At 40.2% G+C, this 27245-nt stretch overlaps 1 protein-coding gene and 1 pseudogene across 1 annotated transcript in view; one reads left to right on the top strand and one right to left on the bottom strand.

The window, feature by feature from the left end:
• The window catches only part of TMEM108 (transmembrane protein 108), a 429003-nt gene that overhangs the window by 357415 nt on the left and 44343 nt on the right, over window positions 1-27245 (top strand). The gene's annotated exons all lie outside the window — the stretch shown is intronic.
• LOC128049873 (40S ribosomal protein S2-like) lies at window positions 25877-26739 on the bottom strand (annotated as a pseudogene).

Raw genomic sequence — 27245 nt, 5'->3', positions numbered from 1 at the left:
ACCGACTCGATGGACATGAGTTTGGGTCAACTCTGGGAGTTGGTGATGGACAGGGAGGCCTGGCGTGCTGCAATTCATGGGGTTGCAAAGAGTCAGACACAACTGAGCGACTGAACTGAACTGAAGTTGCCTTTTGATGAGAAACTTTCTCTTGGCCAGCTCCACTTCCCTGCCTTGCCACGTGTGCATCTGTGTTGCTTGGGAGAGCAGCTGGGCCAGGAGACCCCACAGGGAGGTGGGGGTGGGGGGTGGTGGGGGAGGAAGCTGACTTCTAAGCCTAAAGTCTGAGGGGAAACCATGTCCAAGTGCAAGAGTGTGTGTGAGAGAGAGAGGGACAGAGAGACAGATGTTATATTGATATGTGGCTTATAGTTAGTTTTCTTGGAAAAGTTCTTTTCTAGAATGACATTGGTGAAAACCTTGGGCAGTAGAACCACCTGGTTTTATAGGAAAGTATCTCATCAGATTAGACCTTGTGTTTTTCTTTTTTGCTGTTGTTGCTGTGGCTGGCAGGAGTATGATTGCTTTGTTTTGTTGCTTTTGCTAAGATTAAATACAGTACTGTGTCCTCCAACTACATTCAGCCCATTCTAGAGAATGGAGCTTGCTTTGTGGACTGGATTCTAAATCATGCTTTCTCTGCTGACAGGTTGCTTCTGTTTTTTAAATGTATTCAGTTTATTAAAAGTAATAAACAAATAACTTTATAACATATCAGGCTGGGTAAAGAAAAGGATCCCTGAAAAGTATGATATTTGTAATTCACTTCAAAATAGCAAAACATTAGAGGTGGCAACCCACTCCAGTCGGTACTCTTGCCTGGCAAATCCCATGGATGGAGGAGCCTGGTAGGCTGCAGTCCGTGGGGTCGCTAGGAGTCAGGCACAACTGAGCGACTTCACTTTCACTTTCATGCATTGGAGAAGGAAATGGCAACCCACTCCAGTGTTCTTGCCTGGAGAATCCCAGGGACAGGGGAGCCTGGTGGGGTGCCGTGTATGGGTTCACACAGAGTCGGACACGACTGAAGCAACTTAGCAGCAGCAGCAGAGGTGAGAAGTACACAATGTAACATATTAGGCAAGGGGAATAAAAGAGACCCCTAAAAAGCAGTTATCATTATACAGTGTTTGGAAATTTGCCTCATAGCAATGCAAGAAAGGAGGGAAGAGGGTGGGGGATTAGATAAGCAGTACTGGCCAGGAGTTGATACTTGTTGACACATGGAAGTTTCCTAATACTCTTTTGCCTACTTTTACGTAGATTTATGTTTATCTTTGATAAAAGGTAAAAAGTTGTACCCGTGTCCCTTAGTCCAAAGATATGGAAGCAATCACAGGAAAAGAAATCAGGCTGCAAGCTACCAAGACATTTTACTAAGAAAGATAGTGACATTTACTGTGGGTGGTTGCCTTATTTGGGGATACTGACTGTCATCAAATGTCTCAGTACTGAAAAAATAATGCTGGAATAAAAAATTCCTGGTTATGGATTTGATCCAGACTTAATAGGTCTCCCCCAGTGCTGAATATTTTATGGGGCAATTTACCATCCTAATGAAACATTCCTGTGATGGAACATTCTAATAGAGGCAGAGAAACCAGACAAATGACTCTCTTTCTTAAAACCAACAACAAAACATCCAGTGCAGACTGCAGTGTGGATTGAACAGTCAAAATATTGCCTTTCTTCATCTGTTAGAACCCCCTGGGAGCAGAAGGCATGTGGAATCTTCCCTTAGCTGCTATCAGTACCATTTATAGACTGCAAGCTGCATATCCACAGAGCCCCCCAGGGACCCATACTGATTATCATTTCTTTCTCTTCTGGTTTCCCCAGAAGCATGGCCCCCTGGGTTCCATGATGCACGCATTTCCCTGGGGACAAACCTAATTAAATCTCAAGAATCAGAGGAAGGAATCTTATTAATACTTGTCAGGGGAATTCTGGTGATGGAGGGTAGGGAAGTCTGAAGAACAGAGAGCCCAGACTAGAAGTCAGTTTGTGTCACAAATACATACTGAAACTTGTGGCTGAGGCCTTTGAATTGATCTGCCTAGATAAGTCAATCTTTAGAGGGGGCTGAGGTATCCAATTTGCTACTGAAATAGCCATTTTTTGTATTGGGAAGGCAGTGTATAAGAGGAAAATGGTTTCTCCACTGAATCATCTCATATTTTAGAGGTTTGAGGATGCCACAGATCCAGCCTAGGTTAGAGATTCACTAAGAGTAATTCTGTCCAAGGGAGATGCTGAATATCTGGAGACATCTCTGTGTGACTCCCACTGTAGCCATGCCAAAAGCTGACAAGAGAGAGCTTCTTGGAATCCAGGTACCAAATGTGAATCAATACATCTATTCCCACCAGCTCTGGAGGATGGTTACCACATTCAGCAAACAGGAAACGATGAAAGACTTGGAATATGTGGCAAAAGATACCAATAGTGAGGCCCAGAGACCAGAGATCTCCATCGCAACTTGGACACTCCCTAGAGGCGGGCAGATGCAGCAGGGCTAGAACAAGGTCCTTCCAGCCCATGGTCAGCAGCCTGTTCGAGAAATGCTTTGGGCCCCAGAATTAAATATAGAGCCAGATTCTGGTGTGTTTCAATACTGTCTAAAGATGGGGGAGGGGGAGGAAGTAACCTTAAAACCCTTCAATTATAGCCTTTATCAAGCATCTAGGTTCAGTCTTCTTCCTGTCCTTTCGGCTAATTGGTCACATTGTACCAGCATGTTCCTCTAACCAAGGAACCACTAGGGAAGTGGGTAACCATTAGTGTCATGCTTATGAACTATCTCAGGCAGGTAAATTGGGAGAAGAGAGTCTATCCCCTGTAGCGATCCAAGTGCCAGAGCATTTGTCTTAAAACCAGACCACCTCCTCGGTTCCTGACACTAACCCATCAAGTCCTCATCCAAGGTAAGGTTTGAATAACTGCATGAGCCATGATGGCAAAGCCCTAGGGAGTTCTCTCTGTGTGCAACACCTCTCTTTGCAGGGTGAGGTCCTCTTCTCTGGGAGCCTGTGGCTTATTTACATTGCCTCTAATTCTGTGATGAAAGTTCTAGACCTGTACCTTCCTGTATGGTAAGCCAATATGTGGCAATTAAATTTAAATTTTAATTAATCAAAAACTCAACTCCCAAGTAGTACTAGCTACATTTCAAGTGTTCAATAGCCATATTATGTTTAGTGGCCACCATATTGGACAACACAGATTGGCTACCGTATTGGGCAGTACCAATAAAGGACATTTTCATTTTCATTTCATTTTTTAGTTGTTTAGACTTCCTGTGGCTAGCACTCCACTATACCATGGATGGCTCTTGGGCCAAGTTCAATCCTCCTCCTATGATAGCAGATGAAGTTTTATTGAATGACAGTCATGCCCATTCTTTTGTATATCAGCTATTGCTACTTTCACACTATATGGGCTGGGTTGACTGGTTTGCAGCAGAGACCATTTGGTCCACAAAGTTCAAAAATTTACTGTCTAGACCTCTATAGAAAATGTTTTCCAGCCCTACTATATAACCTTTTCCCAGAAAAATGTACATGGCTGCATAAAAATTTTATACCTAATCTTAGGACCCCCTTACTTCAATCCATGTAAACCAACCTCAGCTTACAAATTTCTTTACTAGTTCCATTTTTCTAGACTTTTCAGGCCTCAGTTTCATACAACTGATGTCTACAAATGCTAGATTTATATGACTTCAAAAGATTTTAAAAATCTTGAATAATGTCACCAGAGAGTTTACAGTTATGCTAAACTGTATGTACACTTTCATAAAGTATCACTGACAAGCTTACCATCACTTAAGAATCAGGCCATTGCCTCCGCTCAATATAAACCCCCTTCCTAGTGTTCTTTATTGGAGTATAATTGCTTTACAATGTTGTTTTAGTTTCCACTGTACAACAAAATGTATCAGCTATAAGTACACATTTATCCGCTCCCTCTTGGGTCTCCCTGCTGCCTTCCTCCCATCCCACCCATCTAGGTCATCATGGAGCCCTGAGCTAGAGCTCCCTGTGCTCTACAGCAGCTTCCCACTAACTTTCTGGTTTACACATGGCAGTGTATATATGTCAATCCTAATCTCTCAATTCCTCCCACCTTTCCCTTCCCTGCCCCCCACCCCATGTCCAAATGTCCGTTCAGTATGTCTGTGTTTCTGTTCCTGCTCTGGAAATAGGCTCATCTCTGTCATTTTTCTGGACTCCACTGCTGCTGCTGCTGCTAAGTCACGTCAGTCGTGTCCGACTCTGCGTGACCCCATAGACGGCAGCCTACCAGGCTCCTCCATCCCTGGGATTCTCCAGGCAAGAACACTGGAATGGGTTGCCATTTCCTTCTCCATCTAGACTCTGCATATATGCGTTAATATATGATATATGTTTTTCTCTTTCTGACTTATTTCACTCTGTATGACAGACTCTCGGTTCATCCATAGCTCTACAAATGACCCAATACATGTAAAAGAATAAAATTAGAACACTACCTAATACCATACACAAAAATAAACTCAAAACAGATTAAAGACCTAATATAAAACTGGACACTGTAAAACTCTTAGAGGAAAACATAGGAAAGACACTCTTTGACATAAGCCACAGCAAGATCTTTTTCGAGTAATGAAAATAAAAGCAAAAATAAACAAATGGGACATAATTAAACTTAAAAGCTTTTGCACAGCAGAGGAAACCATAAGCAAGACGAAAAGACAACTCACAGAATGGGAGAAAATATTTGCAAACGAAGCAATAGACAGAGGATTAGTCTCCAAAATATACAAACAGCTCATGAAGCTAAATATCAAAAACAAACAAATAACCCCATCAAAAAATGGAAGGAAGACCTAAATAGACACTTCTCCAAAGAAGACATGGATGGCCAAGAGGCATGTGAAATGATGCTCTATAGCACTAATTATTAGAGAAATGCAAATCAAAACTGCTACTCATAACTCTTTTTAATATAAATTTATTTAATTGGGGGTAACTCTTTTTCTGAGATTATTTTTCATACAAAGTTAAAAGCACATTGTATTTCCTCCCTGAACACTTGCCCAGTCCACATCTCTTCGAGAGAGCAGCTTCATCTAAATTATTTCATCTGATTGATAATTGTCATTTATAACTTTATTGCTACTTCTGTCTCGGGTATTCCTTTGGAAAAACTGTATGGATTCATTACATATTCTAATATATTGTCTACTGATTATAAGATAAAAGTCAAGCATGTATCTGCTGACACTTTTTCAGTTGACCTGTCTTTATACTTAGAAATGTCTCTTAATAATAGGCATCCCTGTTGGCTCAGATGGTAAAGAATCTACCTGCAGTGCAGGAGACCTGTGTTCAGTTCTTAAGTTGGGAAGCTCCCCTGGAGAAGGAAATGGCAACCCACTCCAGTACTCTTGCCTGGACAATTCCATGCACAGAGGAGCCTGGCAGGTTATAGTCTATGGGGTCGCAAAGAGTCAGACATGGCTGAGAAACTACCACTCAGTCACTCCAAGAGTTTAGATTCACTGAACTCTGTTGTTAGGTTCACTAGCTAAGCTATATTATAAAATTAGTAGAAATTTGTCCAAAAATCCTACGTATTTCATGTCTCTTCTGATTCTTGAGATTTTTATCACTAAAACAACTTCATTTAGCCTTCTCCTTCCTCTAGCTATTCTGTTCATTCTCAAATATGTATACATCATGCTGCAATAGTTATATTTAGAGGCTGTCACCTTAAGGTTCAACAACATATCTTTACCAGATTTTTTGAGTTGCATATTGGTTGGAAGAGCATTTGCTTATGCACATTTAAGCATGTAAATACAAACCACACACTTACCTAGACTTTCTCTAAGTTTATCTTAAGTCAGTTCAGTTCAGTTCAGCTGCTCAGTTGTGTCCGACTCTGCAACACCATGAATTTCAGCACGCCAGGCCTCCATGTCCATCACCAACTCCCAGAGTTCACTCAGACTCATGTCCATTGAGTCGGTGACGCCATCCAGATAGCTCATCCTCTATCATCCCCTTCTCCTCCTGCTCCCAATCCCTCCCAGCATGACGCTTTTCCATGAATCAACTCTTCGCATGAGGTGGCCAAAGTACTGGAGTTTCAGCCGGGACTAATCTCCTTTATAATAGACTGGTTGGATCTCCTTGCAGTCCAAGGGACTCTCAAGAGTCTTCTCCAACACCACAGTTCAAAAGCATCAATTCTTCGGTGCTCAGCTTTCTTCACAGTCCAACTCTCACATCCATACATGACCACTGGAAAAGCCATAGCCTTGACTAGACGGACCTTAGTCGGCAAAGTAATATCTCTGCTTTTGAATATGCTGTCTAGGTTGGTCATAACTTTCCTTCCAAGGAGTAAGCATCTTTTAATTTCATGGCTGCAATTACCATCTGCAGTGATTTTGGAGCCCAGAAAAATAAAGTCTGACACTGTTTCCCCACCTATTTGCCATGAAGTGATGGGACCGGATGCCATGATCTTCGTTTTCTGAATGTTGAGCTTTAAGCCAACTTTTTCACTCTCCACTTTCACTTTCATCAAGAGGCGTTTTAGTTCCTCTTCACTTTCTGCCATAAGAGTGGTGTCATCTGCATGTCTGAGGTTATTGATATTTCTCCCGGCAATCTTGATTCCAGCTTGTGCTTCTTCCAGCCCAGAGTTTCTCATGATGTACTCTGCATATAAGTTAGGTAAGCAGGGTGGCAATATACAGCCTTGACGTACTCCTTTTCCTATTTGAAACCAGTCTGTTGTTCCATGTCCAGTTCTAACTGTCGCTTCCTGACCTGCATACAGGTTTCTCAAGAGGCAGCTCAGGTGGTCTGGTATTCCCATCTCTTGAAGAATTTCCCACAGTTTGTTGTGATCCACACAGTCAAAGGCTTTGGCATAGTCAATAAAGCAGAAATAGACGCTTTTCTGGAACTCTCATGCTTTTTCCATGATCCAGCGGATGTTGGCAATTTGATCTCTGGTTCCTCTGCCTTTTCTAAAACCAGCTTGAACATCCGGAATTTCACGGTTCACGTATTGCTGAAGCCTGGCTTGGAGAATTTTGAGCATTACTTTATTAGCATGTGAGATGAGTGCAATTGTGCAGTAGTTTGAGCATTCTTTGGCATTGCCTTTCTTTGGGATTGGAATGAAAACTGACCTTTTCCAGTCCTGTGGCCACTGCTGAGTTTTCCAAATTTGCTGGTATATAGAGTGCAGCACTTTCACAGCATCATCTTTCAGGATTTGAAATAGCTTTACTGGAATTCCATCACCTCCACTAGCTTTGTTTGTAGTGATGCTTTCTAAGGCCCACTTGACTTCACATTCCAGGATGTCTAGCTCTAGGTGAGCGATCACACTATCGTGATTATCTGGGTCGTGAAGATCTTTTTTGTACAGTTCTTCTGTGTATTCTTGCCACTTCTTCTGAATATCTTCTGCTTCCGTTAGGTCCATACCATTTCTGTCCTTTATCGAGCCCATCTTTGCATGAAATGTTCCCTTGGTATCTCTAATTTTCTTGAAGAGATCTCTAGTCTTTCCCATTCTGTTATTTTCCTCTATTCCTTTGCATTGATTGCTGAAGAAGGCTTTCTTATCTCTCCTTGCTATTCTTTGGAACTCTGAATTCAGATGTCTATATCTTTCCTTTTCTCCTTTGCTTTTCACTTCTCTTCTTTTCACAGCTAATTGTAAGGCCTCCCCAGACAGCCATTTTGCTTTTTTGCATTTCTTTTCCATGGGGATGGTCTTGATCCCTGTCTCCTGTACCATGTCACGAACCTCATTCCATAGTTCATCAGGCACTCTATCTATCAGATCTAGACCCTTAAATCTATTTCTCACTTCCACTGTATAATCATAAGGGATTTGATTTACCTGATTTAATTAGCCAAGAGGACAAAATATCATCTGAAGTCACAGGATATGAGGGCACAACCAGGTGATATAGGGGCAGAAGGTTATATAGTTGTTGCAACATATTCCAAAATGCCTCCTTTTAACCCAAGAGTCCACAGCAGTAACACACAACTGCTGGTGACACTGTTTATACACTGGTCTTTCCAGGTCCAAAAAACTCCCATCTTTCTACATCACAAGCAAGGTCCATCACCATCTAGATAGAACATAATCAATCAGTGTTTATGTTTTGATTTAGGGCCTTTTAACAAATGGTAGACCCCTCCTATCTTTTTTGAAACAAACTCAGGCTCAGCAAGACACGTACATCTTCATTCATTCAGTCTGTCACTCATTTTTTCTTCAATTTATCAAGTACTTGCTATTTACAGGAACTGTTCTAGATGTTGGAAACATGCCAAAGAATAAACCAAAACACATATGTTATGTTGGTGGTACTTACATTCCAGTGGAGCATACTAAAATAAATTTATTTTATTTTTAGTATTGCATTTATGGAGAAAAATGAACAATTGGTTCAAAACTCAAATAGCATTTTAAACTACTTCATGAAATTTAATTAGCATAAATTTCTAATGGAGGTGTAGTATGCCTGTTTATTTATAAGTATACCTCATTTTATTGTGTTTCACATATTTTTGTTTTTTTTTTCTTTTTTTTATATTTAATTTTTTACAAATTTAAGGTTTGTGGCAACCCTGAGTTGAGCAAATCTGTTGGTTCCAGGAAATAAATTATTTTAAAAAGACACCAAAAGTGGGCCAAGAGGGAACATATCTCAACATAATAAAGGCTATATATGACAAACCTGCAGCTAACATCATGCTCAGCGGTGAGAAGCTTAAAGTATTTCCTCTAAGATCAGGAACAAGACAGGGATGTCCACTTTCCTCGCTTTTATTCAATAGAGTCTTAGAAGTTTTAGCCACAACAGTCAGAGAAGAAAAAGACATAAAAGGAATCCAAAGTGAAAAGGAAGAACTAAAATCGTCACCGTTTGCAGATGACATAGTACTATATACATAGGAAAACCTAAAGATGCTACCAGAAATCTACTAGAGCTCATCAGTGAGTTCAGTAAAGTTGCAGGAAACAAAATTATACTGAAATTTGTTGTATTTACATATACTAACAACGATCAGAAAAAGAAGGAACCAATGCCACTTACCATCACATCCAAAAGAATAAAATGCCTAGGAATAAATCTACTTAAGGAGGCAAAAGACATGTATTCCACAAACTATAAGACAATGAAAGATATTGAAGACACAAACAGTTGGAAAAATATACCATATTCTTGGACTGGAAGAATCAATATTGTTAAAATGACCATCCTACCCAAGGCAATCTACAGGTTCAGTGCACTCCCTATCAAAATACCAATGGCATTTTTCACAGAACTAGAGCAAAAAAATTTTAACTTTGTATGGAAACACAAAAGACCCTGAATAGCTGAGAAAGAAGAGAAGAAATAGAGAGGTCAGGCTCTCTGATTTCAGACTATGGCACTGGCACAAAAACAGACACATAGATCAGTAGAACAGGACAGAGAACCAGAAATAAACCCATGCACTTACAGTCACTTAATCTATGAAGAGTTCTCGTCAGTCAGTCAGTCGTGTCCAGACTCTTTGAGACTCCATGAACCACAACACACCAGGCCTCCCTGTCCATCACCAACTCCCGGAGTCCACCCAAACCCATGTCCATTGTGTCAGTGATGCCATCCAACCATCTCATCCTCTGTCGTCCCCTTCTCCTCCTGCCCTCAATCTTTCCCAGCATCAGGGTCTTTTGCAATGAGTCAGTTCTTCGCATCAGGTGGCCAAAGTATTGGAGTTTCAGCTTCAACATCAGTCCTTCCAGTGAACACCCAGGACTGATCTCCTTTAGGATGGACTGGTTGGATCTCCTTGCACTCCAAAGGACTCTCAAGAGTGTTCTCCAACACCACAGTTCAAAAGCATCAATTCTTTGGTGCTCAGCTTTCTTTATAGTCCAAATCTCACATCCATACATGACCACTGGAAAAACCATAGCCTTGACTAGACGGACCTTAGTCGGCAAAGTAATGTCTCTGCTTTTGAATATGCTGTCTAGGTTGGTCATAACTTTCCTTCCAAGGAGTAAGCATCTTTTAATTTCATGGCTGCAATCACCACCTGCAGTGATTTTGGAGCCCAGAAAAATAAAGTTAGCCACTGTTCCCACTGTTTCCCCCTCTATTTCCCATGAAGTGATGGGACCGGATGCCATGATCTTTGTTTTCTGAATGTTGAGCTTTAAGCCAACTTTTTCACTCTCCTCTTTCACTTTCATCAAGAGACTCTTTAGTTCTTCTTCACTTTCTGCGATAAGGGTGGTGTCATCTGCATATCTGAGATTATTGATGTTTCTCCCAGCAATCTTGATTCCATCTTGTGCTTCCTCCAGCACGGTGTTTCTCATGATGTACTCTGCATATAAGTTAAATAAGCAGGGTGACAATATACAGCCTTGACGTACTCCTTTTCCTATTTGAAACCAGTCTGTTGTTCCATGTCCAGTTCATACCCTTTACGAATATCTCTTATTTGCTCTAACAGTTTAGAATTTTTCAGGAAAACAATAATATTTCTATGAACAATAATTTTGTATTATTTTTATACATTTATTATTCTTACTTTTATTGTATTGTATTAATTTGAATGTCCAGAATAAGGTTAACTAAATCTAACATGATGTTAGTGGGGATCTTTGTTTAATCCTGGTTTTAATGCAAATGACTGTATGTAATAATAGCTATTAGGTTAAGGAAATATGCTTCTGAATCTAAGTATGAGGTGTTTTTTTTTTTAAGGAGTAGATATTAAATGTCAAATATTTTTTATGTAATCTATTGAGCTTGTCATTCAACTCTTCTCCTTAAGACTTCATGGTCTATATTAATAGATACTAAGAGCAATTCATCTGTGCATTCTTTGAATAACCTTCATTTGATCTTGATAGAACTTTGTTTCAGATTGTTATATCTGTATTTATGATTAATATTGGTCTATAAGTTTGAGATGGTGGTTTTAAGGTAACAGGTTAGGTTTTGGTAACTGGGTTTCATGAGCTGTGTAATATAAAAGGAGAGTCTTTAGTTGTTTTCTGTGATCTGGGCAACTTTATACAGCATGTAAGATATTCATTAAACTTTTTTTTTTTTTTTACTATTTATAAAACAGTAAAAAGGTTTTTTTGGAGATAATTCTTTCACACCTTAAAAACTTAAAAATTTGACAGTTTAAAAATACTTCCTATGCTTACAGTTCTACCTGCTTTGCTATATAATTTTGATTCCTATATTTTTCTAGAAACTTGTAAATTTTGTTAAAATTTTCACACTAAACATATAGTACAAAGTGTAGCCATGTTTAAAAATTTCCTCATCTATTACATATTTTTCTCACACCAAATTTTTATTGTTTTAATATACTTGTCAAAGGCATGTGTGTGTGCTAAGTTGCTTCAGTTGTGTCTGACTCCTTACAACTCTATGGACTGTAGCCCACCAGCCTCCTCTGTCCATGGGATTCTCCAGGCAAGAATACTAGAGTGTGTTGTCATGCCCTCCTCCAGGGAATCTTCCTGATCCAGGGATCGAACCTATGTCTCTTATGTCTCCTGCATTGGCAGGCAGGTTCTTTACCACTGGCATCACCTGGGAAGCTGGTCAAAGGCATGCATTTTATTTTTTCAAGAAATTAACGTTTGAATATATCTATGACTGTTTTTCTAATTTGCAATTTTACTTACTTTTTTATTTTCCTCTTTTTGCTTTAATTACATTTTGTTGTTTTGGAAAAAAATTTAGCTGAATTCACAGATAATTTATCTTCATTCTTCCTTATTAAATGATGAAAACTTTCAAGGTTATGAATTTGTCTGAATTGAGCTTTGAATAAAATATATTTCTACTTGAGTTTTGCTGATTTTCTTCTATCCTTGTATTTACCAATATTTTGTGTCATGTTTTAGGTTAATGGAGAATATCAGCTATATTCTATTTTAGGTGAACATCTCTGTCACCTAATAAGAGACTTTGGTTACATTTATTCATATAAATTTAGGTCTTATTTTTCTCAGTTTCTCTTATGATTTCTATTCTTTTTTTTTTTTTATGGCTGCTGACTTGTTTCTTTGTTTTTAAAGTATACAAACTTTTATTGTCCTTCAATAATTATCTCTAATTATCCATGCCAAACACAAAAAAATCGAGTCTCTCTCTCACCTTTCCACCAATTCCACTCAAAACAGGAATTTATCAAGCTGAATGGGCCTCATACATTTCTGTTTCTAAACAATTGCACTCATTTAAATGATCTTCCAAAGAACTATTAGCAAAAAATGACAAATTTTCTTCATTATTTTACTGAGTTTTCTAACTAGTCCTTGTGCCAAGGACACTGTGTATCAATTATGCTTAAAATGTCACTTAAAAATATAACTGCTTAAGGACAAAATGCTGAAGCTGAAACTCCAGTACTTTGGCCAACTCATGCGAAGAGTTGACTCATTGGAAAAGACTCTGATGCTGGGAGGGATTGGAGGCAGGAGGAGAAGGGGACGACAGAGATGAGATGGCTGGATGGCATCACCAACTCGATGGATGTGAGTTTGAGTGAACTCCAGGAGTTGGTGATGGACAGGGAGGCCTGGCGTGCTGCGATTCATGGGGTCGCAAAAAGTCGGACACGACAGAGCAACTGAACTGAACTGAATTGAAGGACAAAACAGAAATTAGCACTTTTAACTATTTGTTTAATTATTACAAGAGATCTTGGTCACAGTTTCCACGTTTTACTTCCTTCTGCTATAGACTGAGATAAGTCAGATCTTCTCAAATAATCTTAAAGTCAGAAAAACCTTTAGAGAACATTCATTTCCACAACTTTTGGTTACAGGTAAGGAAACAGAAGTCTAAAGAGATTAATATGCCTCTGCTATAACTTGTCTTTCTGGAAAAGATAAGAGCAAGTGGAAAATCAAAAACATGTCAGGGACAGCAGAGCTTGTCAGACAGTTCCAAAGTTAAGAATAAGACTTTATTAACAGAGAAAAACGAAAGCTAACCTTTGGCATGGCATAAAAGGAATCAGTGCCTAGAAATTGAAATGGAGAAGTAATGTACAATTCTGTTATAAGTAATAGTGTTTAAGAATATTCAAGGATTGTGGTCAGTTGCATCTTTCTGGAGAGTTTAGTTTCTTAGTAAGTCAATCTGTATGTTTTCATTGAGCATTTTCTTGAGGTTCATAGTGGTGTTGTAGGAGAGTCAAAGGGCTTTCCAAAATAGCTCCCAGCAGGCTAGAGATCAAGAAATTGAACTTCTAATTATATTTTGGCCATTGAGTCTGTGAACCTGAGCGAGTCATTTCCTCTCTTTGGGCTGTTTGTTGGTTCCTTCTTTGTTGAAATGACTATTTGTCTTTTCACGAAATCATGAAATGGTTGACTTTTGAAGTGGCTTGGAGCTCATCCTCATTCTGCAGGTCCAAAGAAATGAAGTGAGTCTCTGAAAGTCATGAAGTTAGAATCAGATATGGCATCGTAATCCTGGTCCTCTATGAATGAGTTTTGAGATTCTTCCCAACCATGAAGTCTTATAATTCCATGATTGAAATGTAAGATGGTGTTTCTTCCCTGAAGGATCCCATAATCAAGTTGAAAGGACACTTAGCACACAGAAATAGTTATTATAAGACAGCAGATGAGATCTCACAAACAGAACAACTTCCACTTTGGCCATTTAGAGAAGCAAGCTGTTAGGAAAATCACTGAGATTTGAACTGATCTTTGAAAAAATGGTTGAAAGGAAAAAATTATTATGAATGTAGGAAAGTAGCCAGAGAAAAGTTGTGTGCCTGAGATCAGCCAGGACAGTGGCTGGGTCTGTCCAGCAGGAGTGGGTGGGGTATGGTCCTGCTAGAGAAGGGGTTATTGGTGTTCGTCTTCTGTTCCTTGAGGCTGAAGCTGACATGAAATTTTTTGAAAGAAGCAGGAGAAGAGTCAGGTGAAAGGAGAGGGATGTTTTAACCCTGTTTTTTTTCTCCCCAAAGTAAGCTGACATATGGCTTAAATTTTGGAGAGTGGTTTCAGGGAACTTGTGTAGGCAACTGGAAAGAGTGAAAAAGTGGAAGGGAGAAAGAACATATGTTACTGAGCTGATCACCACTGTGGACAGTTGGGATGCAGTCTCACTAAGGATCATTGGAGGAGCAAAGTAGAATCTTATGTCCCTGCAGGGGACAGGAGGGGGAAAAATCTGGCTCTGTCCCTCATTAGTCAAAAGGTGCCTGCCTCTTGGGATGTTATCCTGCTCACATGGCAGGAGTATGCATATAACAGGGCTGTGTGCTGCTCACAATCTTCTCATGTGGCTGTGGCAGGGAAGGTGGGGTTAGAATGGGAAAAAAATGTGAGGAAATGAGGCTGCTGGCCCAGGGGAAATGGATTTGGGATTGACGTCCTCAGACCTAACTCTGCCTGGGTGGCTCAGAAAAAAAGAGCATTAAATCAGAGTCTGGAGTGGACTGAGACATAATGGAATTTCCCAGAAGGCTTAAAAAGGAGGGGCAGAAATACTGTTCAGAGAAAATGATGTTAAACATGTAATAGTTATTACATGATAAACATATAATAGTTATTACGTGTTATTTCTATGCTCAAAACTCTCTAGGATTTCCAGTTCACTTAGAGCAAAACCCAAGTATTAACAATGCCATTGACCTTTGCTCTGACTTCATTTATTCCCTGCCCCACCCCCACTCTGGTTCAGCCACACTGACTTCCATGTTGCTCTTCCAAAAATTATCCCTCAGGGCCTCTCCACTCAATGGAGGCTCTTCCTGACTGTCCCACATCACACCCTTCATCTTCTGACCCTACTTAATTTTCTCCATACATTTATTCAACCTCAGTTCATATTCATGTCTTTTCCTCCCTCAAACAAACAACTTTGTATTAAAGCATGGATGATTTAAAATGTTGTATTAGTTTCAGGTGTACACACTTAGGGGTATAGCAAAGTGATTCAGTATCTATAACTATCAATCTACCTATTGTTTTTCAGATTATTTTCCAGTATAGGTTATACAAGAAATTGAGTATCTTATAATATTCAATCAGTTCACTTCAGTTGCTCAGTCGTGTCCAACTCTTTGAGACCCCGTGAATCGCAGCATGCCAGGCCTCCCTGTCCGTCACCATCTCCTGGAATTTACCCAAACTCCTGTCCAGCAAGTCGGTGATGCCATCCAGCTATCTCAGCCTCTGCAATCCGTTTCTCCTCCTGCCCCCAATCCCTCCCAGTGTCAGGGTCTTTTCCAATGAGTCAGCTCTTCACATCAGGTAGCCAAAGTTTTGGAGTTTCAGCTTCAGCATCATTCCTTCCAGTGAACACCCAGGACTGATCTCCTTTAGGATGGGCTGATTGGATCTCCTTGCACTCCAAAGGACTCTCAAGAGTCTTCTCCAACACTGTAGTTCAAAAGCATCAATTCTTCAGCACTCAACTTTCTTTATAGTCCAACTCTCACATCCATACATGACTACTGGAAAAACCATAGCCTTGACTAGACGGACCTTTGTTGGCAAAGTAATGTCTCTGCTTTTGAATATGCTGTCTAGGTTGGTCAAAACTTTCCTTCCAAGGAGTAAGCATCTTTTAATTTCATGGCTGCAGTCACCATCTGCAGTGATTTTGGAGCCCAGAAAAATAAAGTCTGACACTGTTCCACTGTTTCCCCATCTATTTCCCATGAAGTGATGGGACCAGATGCCATGATCTTCATTTTCTGGATGTTGAGCTTTAAGCCAACTTTTTCACTCTCCTCTTTCACTTTCATCAAGAGGCTCTTTAGTTCTTCTTCACTTTCTACCATAAGGGTCGTGTCATCTGCATATCTGAGGTTCTTGATATTTCTCCCAGCAATCTTAATTCCAGCTTGTGGTTCTTCCAGCCCAGAGTTTCTCATGATGTACTCTGCATATAAGTTATATAAGCAGGGTGGCAGTATACAGCCTTGACGTACTCCTTTTCCTATTTGAAACCAGTCTGTTGTTCCATGTCCAGTTCTAACTGTTGCTTCCTGACCTGCATACAGATTTCTCAAGAGGCAGGTTAGGTGGTCTGGTATTCCCATCTCTTGAAGAATTTCCCACAGTTTATTGTGATCCACACAGTCAAAGGCTTTGGCATAGTCAATAAAGCAGAAATAGATGTTTTCCTGGAACTCTCTTGCTTTTTCCATGATCCAGCGGATGTTGGCAATTTGATCTCTGGTTCCTCTGCCTTTTCTGAAACCAGCTTGAACATCAGGGAGTTCACAGTTGACGTATTGCTGAAGCCTGGCTTGGAGAATTTTGAGCCTTACTTTACTAGCGTGTGAGATGAGTGCAATTGTGCGGTAGTTTGAGCATTCTTTGGCATTGCCTTTCTTTGGGATTGGAATGAAAACTGACCTTTTCCAGTCCTGTGGCCACTGCTGAGTTTTCCTAACTTGCTGGCATATTGAGTGCAGCACTTTCACAGCATCATCTTTCAGGATTTGAAACAGCTCAACTGGAATTCCGTCACCTCCACCAGCTTTGTTCGTACTGATGCTTTCTAAGGCCCACTTGACTTCACATTCCAAGATGTCTGGCTCTAGATTAGTGATCACATTATCATGATTATCTTGGTCGTGAAGATCTTTTTTGCACAGTTCTTCCGTGTATTCTTGCCACCTCTTCTGAATATCTTCTGCTTCTGTTAGGTCCAGACCATTTCTGTCCTTTATCGAGCCCATCTTTGCATGAAATGTTCCCTTGGTATCTCTGATTTTCTTGAAGAGATCTCCAGTCTTTCCCATTCTGTTGTTTTCCTCTATTTTTTTGCATTGATCGCTGAAGAAGGCTTTCTTATCTCTTAGCTACCCACTCCAGTATTCTTCTGGTGGCTCAGACAGTAAAGCGTCTGCCCGTAACGCGGGAGACCCAGGTTCGATCCCTGGGTTGGGAAGATCCCCTGGAGAAGGAATTGGCAATCCACTCCAGTATTCCTGCCTGGAGAATTCCGTGGATTGAGGAGCCTGGTAGGCTACAGTCCACGGGGTCGCAAAGAGTCGGACACGACTGAGCAACTTCACTTCCAGTATTCTTGTCTGGAAAATTCCATGGACAGAAGAGCCTGGCAGGCTACAGTCCATGAGGTGGCAAAGAGTCAGATTCTGAGTGACTAACACTTTCACTTTCATTCTGATCAATGTTCGGTATGCTTTATAGTTTTGATTTGCATTTCTCTAATAATAGGCATTTCTTTAATAATTGCACTTTTGATTTGCATTTCTCTAATAAATATGATGTTTATATATTTTCATAAGCCTGCTGTTTGCGTTGTTCTTTTTTTTTTTTATATATATTGGGCTGTTTGTTTATTTTGGAAACTAATCCCTCATCAGTCACATTATCTGCAAATATTTTATCTCATTCTGTAGGTTATTCTTCTGTTTTGCTGATGGTTTCTTTCCTTCACTGCGCAAAAGCTTTTAAGTTTAACTAGGTCCAATTTGTTCTTTTGTTGTTGTTTTTTCTTTCATGATGGATTCAAAAATGATACTGTTGTGATTTATGTCTAAGAGTTCTGCCTGTGTTTTCCTCTAGGAGTTTTAAAGTATCTGGTCTTACATTTAGGTCTTGAATTCATTTTAAGTTTGTTTTTGGTTTTAGAGAATGTTCTAGTTTCAGTCTTTCACACGTAGCTGTCCAGTTTTCCCAACACACTATTGAAGAGACTGTCTTTTCTCCATTGTATATTCTTGCCTCCTTTGTCAAAGATTTCCTACTATTGCATTCCAGTCCCCTATAATGAAAAGACCATCTTTTATGGGTGTTAGTTCTAGAAGGTCTTGTAAGTCTTTATAGAACTGTTCAACTTCAGCTTCTTCAGTGTTCCTGGTTGGGGCATAGGCTTGGATTACCGTGATAGTGAATGGTTTGCCTTGGAAATGAACAGAGGTCATTCTGTCATTTTTGAGATTGCATCCAAGTACTGCCTTTTGGACTCTTGTTGACTGATGACTACTTCATTTCTTCTAAAGGATTCCTGTCCACAATAGTAGATATAATGGTCATCTGAGTTAAATTCACCCATTCCAGTCCATCTTAGTTTGCTGATTCCTAGAATGTCAATGTTCACTCTTGCCATCTCCTGTTTGACCACTTCCAATTTGCCTTGATTCATGGAGCTAACATTCCAGGTTCCTATGCAATATGGCTCTTTACAGCACTGAACCTTGTTTCTGTCACCAGTCCCATCCACAACTGGGTGTTGTTTTTGCTTTGGCTCCATCTCTTCATTCTTTCTGAAGTTATTTCTCCACTGATCTCTAGTAGCATATTGGGCACCTACCAACCTGGGAAGTTCAGCTTTCAGTGTCCCTATCTTTTTGCCTTTTCATACTGTTCATGGGGTTCTCAGGGCAAGAATACTGAAGTGGTTTGCCATTCCCTTCTCCAGTGGACCACATTCTGTCAGAACAAATTGCCAACATCTGCTGGATCATCGAAAAAGCAAGAGAGTGCCAGAAAAACATCTATTTCTGCTTTATTGACTATGCCAAACCCTTTGACTGTGTGGATCACAATAAACTGTGGAAAATTCTGAAAGAGATAGGCATACCAGACCACCTGACCTGCCTCTTGAGAAACCTGTATGCAGGTCAGGAAGCGACAGTTAGAACTGAACCTGGAACCTTTTCCAAACAGGAAAAGAAGTACGTCAAGGCTGTATACTGTCACCCCTGCTTACTTAACTTATATGCAGAGTACGTCATGAGAAACTCTGGGCTGGAAGAACCACAAGCTGGAATTAAGATTGCCGGGAGAAATATCAATAACCTCAGATATGCAGATGACACCACCCTTATGGCAGAAAGTGAAGAAGAACTAAAGAGCCTCTTGATGAAAGTGAAAGAGGAGAGTGAAAAAGTTGGCTTAAAGCTCAACATTCAGAAAACAAAGATCATGGCATCTGGTCCCATCACTTCATGGCAAATAGATGGGGAAACAGTGGAAACAGTGGCTAACTTTATTTTTCTGGGCTCCAAAATCACTGCAAGTGGTGATTGCAGCCATGAAATTAAAAGATGCTTACTCCTTGGAAGGAAAGTTATGACCAACGTAGACAGCATATTCAAAAGCAGAGACATTACTTTGCCAACAAAGGTCCGTCTAGTCAAGGCTGTGGTTTTTCCAGTAGTCATGTATGGATGTGAGTTGGACTATAAAGAAAGATGAGCACTGAAGAACTGATGCTTTTGAGCTATGGTGTTGGAGAAGACTCTTGAGAGTCCCTTGGACTGCAAGGAGATCCAATCAGTCCATCCTAAAGGAGATCAGTCCTGGGTGTTCACTGGAAGGACTGATATTGAAGCTGAAACTCCAATACTTTGGCCACCTGATGCGAAGAGCTGACTCATTGGAAAAGACCCTGATGCTGGGAAAGATTGAGGGCAGGAGGAGAAGGGGACGACAGAGGATGAGATGGTTGGATGGCATCACTGACTCAATGGACATGAGTTTGGGTGGACTCCGGGAGTTGGTGATGGACAGGGAGGCCTGGTGTGCTGCAATTCATGGGGTCGCAAAGAGTCAGGCATGACTGAGCCACTGAACTAACTAATGGTTATAAAGTCAACATACAAAAAATTAATATCTAATTATTTTATTTTTATGAGGTTCAAAAACAGACAAAACTAATCTGTAGTAGAAATTGGAACAAATTGTTGCTCTGAGTCGGGAATATTGGCTAAAAGGGAGCTTCAAGTTTCTTAGGGTATAGAGAGTTTCTATATCTTGGTTAGAATAGTGATTTACAGATGTATACTGCACATTTAAAGTATGAGTGTTGACTAATTGGTTTTTTAAAAAGGACCTTTCAATATGCTCCCTACAAGAGACTTATTTCAGGCCTAAACACACACACAGATTGAAAATAAGAGGACAGGAAAGAGTACCCCATGCAAATAGAAATGACAAGAAAATGAGGATAGCAAAACTCATGTCAGACAAAGTAGGCTTTAAATAAAGGCTATAACAAACACAAAGAAGGACACTATATAATGATAATGGGATCAACACAAGAAGAAGATGTTACACTCACTAACATATATGCACCCCAAACAGAAGCACCTAAATATATAAAGCAAATACTAACATACATAACGGGAGAAATGAGCAATGATATTATAATAGTAGAAGTGAAGTGAAGTGAAGCGAAGTCGCTCAGTTGTGTCTGACTTTTTGCGACCCCGTGGACTGTAGCCCACCAGGCTCCTCCGTCCATGGGATTCACCAGGCAAGAATACTGGAGTGGGTTGCCATTTCCTTCTCCAGGGGATCTTCCCAACCCAGGGATCGAACCCAGGTCTCCCACATTGCAGGCAGATGCTTTAACCTCTGAGCAACCAGGGAAGCCCTATAATAGTAAGAGACTTTAATAAAATCAGTAAGGCACTAAAGGCCTTAAATAACATAATAGACCAGGACTCTAAGACAGAATAGACCAGATATTGGATATTCCATCCAAAAATAGCAGAATACACATTCTTTTCAAGTATACATGGAATGTCCTCCAGAAGAGATTACAAGCTAGGCCACAAAACAATTCTCAACAAATTTAAAAGAATAGAAATTATATCAAGCATTTTTTCCAACTACAATGGTATGAAACTAGAAATCAACTACAGAAAGAAAAATGGGAAAATGGCACATATGATAACTAAACAATATACTGCTTGAAAAACCAGTGGGTTGATGAAGAAATCAAAGGGGGAATTAGAAAACTGTTTAAGGCAAGTGAAAATGGAAACACAACACTCCAAAATCAATGGGATGCAGCAAAAGAGTCCCAAGAGAGAAGTTTATAGCAATACAGGCCTTCCTTAAGAAACAAGAGAAGTCTCAAACAACCTAGTCTACCACCTAAAAGAATTAGGAAAATGAAGTAATTAACCTCCAATTAAAATAAATAAATTTATATTAAAAAAAAGAATTAGGAAAATGAACAAAGCTCAAAATTGGCCAAAAAATAAATAAATAAAGATCAGAGAGGAAATAAATAAAATACAAATAAAAATATATATAAAAGATCAAGGAAACCAAGAACTGAGTTTTGTTTTGTTTTGTTTTGTTTTAATAAAAATTTGAAACTGGTAAACTTTTACCCAGGCTCACCAAAGAGAAAAGAGAGAGGGCTAAAATAAGAAATGAAAGAGGAGAAATAATAATGTATGCCACAGAGATACAAAAAAAATCATAAAAAAAAATGAACAGTTGTATGCCAACAAATTGCACAACCTAGAAGAAATGGACAGATTTTTAGAAACATACAGCCTGCCAAGATGTAATCAAGAAGAAATAGATAATTTGAACAGACTAATCACAAGTAGTGAAATTGAATTTGTTATTTTTTTTAAAGGTTCCAGAAAACAAAAGTTCAGGATCAGGTGACTTCATAGGGGAATCTTACCAAACATGTAAAGAAGAACTAATACCTATCTTGCTCAAACTATTTTAAAATATTGGAGAAGATAGGACACTTCCAAATTCATTCTATGAAGCCACCATTTCCCTGATACCAAAACCAGACAGACACTACAAGGAAAATACAATTGTAGGCCACTATCTATGATGAATATAAATGCAAAAATTCTCAACAAAATATTAGCAAACTAAATCCAGCAATACATAAAAAGGATCATATACCATGATCCAAGTAGGATTTATTCCAGGGGCACAAGGATGTCTCAACATTTGAAAATCAATGTGATATACTACATTAATAAAAGGAAGGATTGAAAATTACATGATCATCTCAATAGTCACAGAAAAAGCATTTCACAAAATTCAACATCCATTCATGATAAAAAAAAAAAAAAAACCTTATCAAAGTGGGTATAGAGGGAACACATCTTAACATAATGAAGGCCATTTATGACAAACCCACAGCCAGCATCATACTCAATGGGGAAAAGCTGACAGCTTTTACTTTTACTTAGGTTTATCCAAGAACAAGATAAGGATCTCTACTCTTGCTGCCTATATTTAACATAATATTGGAAGTCCTTGCCACAGTAGTTATACAAGAAACAGAAATGAAAGTCATCCAAATGAAAGGGAAGAAGTAAAACTGTCATTGTTTGCAGGTGACATGGTACACTATATATAAAACCCTAAAGTCTCCACACAAAAATTATTAGAATAAGTGAATTCATCTAGAAAGCAGGGTACAAGATTAGAAAAATCCATTACATTTCTCTACACTAATAATGAACTATCAGTAAGGGATTTAAAAAAAAAAAAACAACCCTGTTTAAAACCACATCAACAGGAATAAAATACCTAGGAATAAACTTAACCAAGGAGGTGAAAGACCTGTACTCTGAAAACTATAAAACATTGTTGAAGGAAACTGAAGATGATACAAAGAAATGGAAAGATACCCCCTACTCTTGGATTGGAAGAATTAATATTGTTAAAATGGCCATACTACCCAAGACAATCTAGAGGTTCAATGCAATCCCTACCAAAGTACCCATGACATTTTTCACAGAACTAGAAAATAATCCTAAAATTCATGTGGAACAACAAAAGACCCCAAACTGACAAAGCAGTCTTAAGTAAGAAAAAAAAAAACGGGAGATACCACCGACCCAGACCTCAGACTACTACAAGGCTACAGTAATCAAAATAGCATAGTACAGGCACAAATACATAGACCAATGGAATGGAATAGAGAGCCCAGAAATAACCCCCCACACACATGGTCAATTAGTCTACAACAGTGCAGGCAAGAATATGCAATGAAGAAAAGACAGACTTTTCAACAAGTAGTACTGGGAAAACTGGACAGTTAAATGTAAAGCAATGAGATTAGAACCTGGTGGCTCAGACGGTAAAGCATCTGTCTACAATGTGGGAGACCTTCCATCCCTAGGTTGGAAAGATCCACTGGAGAAGGAAATGGCAATCCACTCTAGTACTGTTGCCTAGAAAATCCCATGGACAGAGGAGCCTGATAGGCTATAGTCCACGGGGTCGCAAAGAGTCGGACACGACTGAGCAACTTCACTTTCTTTCACTTTCATACCATATACAAAAATAAAGATGGTAACGATAACCCTATATGCGAGACAGCAAAAGAGACACAGATGTATAGAACAGTCTTTTGGACTCTGTGGGAGAGGGTGAGGGTGGGATGATTTGGGAGAATGGCATTGAAAGATGTATAATATATATGAAACGAATCACCAGTCCAGGCTCGATGCATGATACTGGATGCTTGGGGCTTGTGCACTGGGACAACCCAGAGGGATGGTATGGGGAGGGAGGAGGGAGAGGGGTTCAGGATGGGGAACACGTGTATACCTGTGGCAGATTCATGTTGATGTATGACAAAACCAATACAGTACTGTAAAGTAATTAACCTCCAATTAAAATAAATTTATATTAAAAAATAAATAAACTCAAAATTGATTAAAGACCTCCCTGTGAGACCTGAAACCATTAAACTCCTTCCTATGAGAGAACATAGGCAGAATACTCATTGACATAAATCGTAGCAGTACTTTTGACTGTCTTAAGGCAAAAGAAATAAAAGCAAAAATAAACAAATGGAGCCTAATTAAACTTAAGAATGTTTGCACAGCAAAGGAAACTGTCAGCAAAACAAAGACAGCGTACAGAATGGGAAAAAATGATATGGCCAACAAGGAATTAATATCCAAAATATGTAAACAGTCATTGCTACTCAGTATCAAAAGAACAAAAACCCAGTCAAAAAATGGACAGAATAGACATTTTTTTGAATAAGACATACAGATGGCTACTGCTGCTGCTGCTGCTAAGTCACTTCAGTCGTGTCTGACTCTGTGTGACCCCATAGACGTCAGCCCACCAGGCTCCCCCATCCCTGGGATTCTCCAGGCAAGAACACTGGAGTGTGTTGCCATTTTCTTTTCCAATGCACGAAAGTGAGAAGTGAAAGCGAAGTCACTCAGTCGTGTCTGACTCTTAGCGACCCCATGGACCGCAGCCTGCCAGGCTCCTCAGGCAATGGGATTTTCCAGGCAAGAGTACTGGAGTGGGGTGCCAGTGCCTTCTCCGACAGATGGCTACAGATCCATGAAAAGATGCTCAGCATTGCGAATTGTTGAGAAAAGTAAATCAAAACAACAAGATAGCACCTCACCTATGAGAATGTCTATTATCAAAAAGTCTACAGATTGCAAACAAGGAGAGGATGTGAAAAAAAGAGAATCTTTGTATGCTGTTGGTAGAAATGTAAATTGGTACAGCCACAGTGGAAAAGTGTATGGAAGGTCTTCAAAACACTATAAATAAAACTGCCATATGGCCCAACAATTCTACTCCTGGGTATATATCCAAAGAAAACAAAAAACATTCATTTGAAAAGATACATGCCACCCCAATGTTCATAGCAGTGTTATTTACAATAGACAAGAAATAGAAGCAACCCAAAGGTCCATTAACAGATGAATGGATAAGAAAGATATGAGAGACAGAGATATATACACACACATACATAAACACACACATAATGGAACGTTACTCAGTCATTAAAAAATGGAGTTCTGCCATTTTCAGCAAAGTGGGTCAGCCTAGAGAATATTATGCTTAGTGAAATAAGTCAGACAAAGAAAGACAAATACTATATGATATCACTTACATGTGGAATCTAAAGAATAATACAAATTAATGTATATGCAAAACAAACAGGTTCACAGGAAACAAACCAATGGTTACACTGTAAATCAACTATCAGTTCAGTTCAGTCGCTCAGTCGTGTCCGACTCTTTGCGACCCCATGAATTGCAGCACGCCAGGCCTCCCTGTCCAACCCCAATCAAATACTTCAGCTTAAAAAATAAAATGAAATGTGTGTTATTGTATACAAACGGAATCATATAGCTTTTTGTGCCTTCCTTTGGCCAGGGAAATTCCAGGGGAGGGATTCTGCTGTGAGCAACCAACACTCGTTTCTGGGGGAAGACAGCGTCAGTCTTGAAGAGGAGAGCTGAGTGACACACAACGTTCTCTACATGGTTAAATGTAAAAGACGAAATTATAAAACAAATGGAAGGAAATATCAAATAGTCCAAAAATGAGATTGAAAAGGACTTTCTCTTTGTGATATTTCCCAGATCAGATAAACAGATGTAGAGCATCTATGACAGTAGGTTTTATCAAGGTAGGGCGTGTAGGTGGAAAGGGACAGCAGTAAGAAAAGCCACCAGCATCACCGTGGTCCAGGAGGGACCTCTCTTGCCTCAAATGCTGAGCATCTGGAGGACAATGTTTCCTTCCAGCGCTGCTTTTCTCAGATCCCTGACAAATAGCTTGCACATCAGCCTTGGTTTACAGCATTACTTCACATTTGTGTGTGGTGGGGAGGGGCTGATTTTGAGTCACCTGGAGGGTCCTGCCTGTTTCAAACTCAACATGTTTGTAAGAAAACATAGTCTCCAGGGGATATGCTCCCACTGGCTCCTACCTCCCCCAGAAACTTGCCCTCCCCTGAGACCTCACCCCACTTTTGCATGCTTGTTACAGAAAGTCAAGGCCATAGAAGCTGCTGAACATCCAGCATGTGGGCTTTTTCTGGACATCCCGTGTTCCCACTTGCTGCTTTATTCTGAACCCTTTGGAAGGCTGATCAATGGTTAGAGACTATGACACTTTAGGAAGGAAAAAGAAATCTTCTGAGTTAATATTATGATAATAGCAGCCACAGTGACTGTACCAGACACTGTGAGAAGCCCTCTCATATATTATCTCACCAAACCTTCTTTTTTTTTTTTTCACCATTTTCATTCACTTTTTTTTTCCTCATATAAAATTACGTGGTAGCTACCGCTGGAGCCTGGGTCCTTGCATGGAGACTGGTGTGGGTCCTTACAAGATGGTCAGTGAATTCCTGATATGGAGACTTGGGGAACACCGTCTCTTTCCAGAGATCAGTTGGAAATGGCATCAAAAGTGGCCTTGGCAGAGTTGCCCAGGGTGGCAGTACAGCCCCTGGCAAAGGTGTAACAGTCATCAGTGCCAGCCATCATCAGGAGCTACTTGGGCACAGGGGCCAAGACGATGCCAGTGCGCCTGAGGGCAGGGATGAGGTACACCAGCACTGAGCCACAGCAGCCAGTCACTTTGCAAGAGACAGTGTAGGCCTTGCTGATCTTGTTTCCCCAGTAGCCTCATCACATGGGACAATGGAGAGCTTGGCCAGGATGATGGCCCCTATGACCAGGAGGGCAGTGGCTACCTTCTTAGAGCACTTGACACCCAAACTGACATGTCTGTTGTGATCCCCAGTAGCAGCAAATGCCTTGAACCTGGTCCACTAGCCAGCACGGACCTGCTTTTGCACAGGCAAAGTCTTCAAAACCTCGTCCTTGAGGGACGTCCCCAGGAAAAAGACAATGATCTCAGATTCCTTGATGGGCAAAGAGAAGAGGTAGACCTCCTCCAGGAACTTGATCTTCATGTCCTTGACCAGAGGGCCCAGCTTGGTATCGGGGAGCCACACCTTGTCCTTGGCCTTACCTCCAAGAGCTCCTGGCGTTTACCCCAGCCCTGACCCTGGCCGCAGCCCTGGCCCTGGACACCACTGCCAAAGTCTCCACGGATGCTACCCCAGCCTCCTATTCCAGGGCTCCCAGGGCCTCCAGGCCCTCCCACAGCACCGGCGTTAGCCTTCATTTGGTGTTTTTACGAAGAAGCCTCACCAAACCTTAAGTCTCTATTTTACATATGGAGGAAATGAGGCTTAGAGTGATCAATTGCCCAAGATTACACAACTGAAAGCACTTTCCTGAGACACCTGGATGTGGATGAGGATCTCCCTGATTCCAAAGGCCTCATTGTTTCTGTCCCCTCAGTTCCTCTCAGGTTCCATTGAGCAAGATGGGCTACAGAGACCAGGGGCAGGAGATTTAGTGTGCAGCTTTTATTACATCACTGATTCTCAGTCTTGGCTTCACATTAGATTCATCCAGGGAGTGTCTTAAAATCCCACTGGTTCCAGTGAGAACCACTTATCTGATGCACCCCCAAAATATCCTAGAATACAGAGTTGGTGTCATCTTAAAAGCTAGTGTTACCTCCTCCTCATCCTTTAAAGAGATTTCATCATGGATGATCTGATGACTATTTTGAGCATTTTATTTACAACTTGATATTCATATTGACCTAACAGAAATGGTAAC

The sequence above is a fragment of the Budorcas taxicolor genome, chromosome 1 (genome assembly GCF_023091745.1).
Source record: "Budorcas taxicolor isolate Tak-1 chromosome 1, Takin1.1, whole genome shotgun sequence".
NCBI classification, from domain to species: domain Eukaryota; kingdom Metazoa; phylum Chordata; class Mammalia; order Artiodactyla; family Bovidae; genus Budorcas; species Budorcas taxicolor.
Note: the sequence above shows the minus strand (reverse complement) of the source record. Positions and strands in the feature narration are given on the sequence as shown.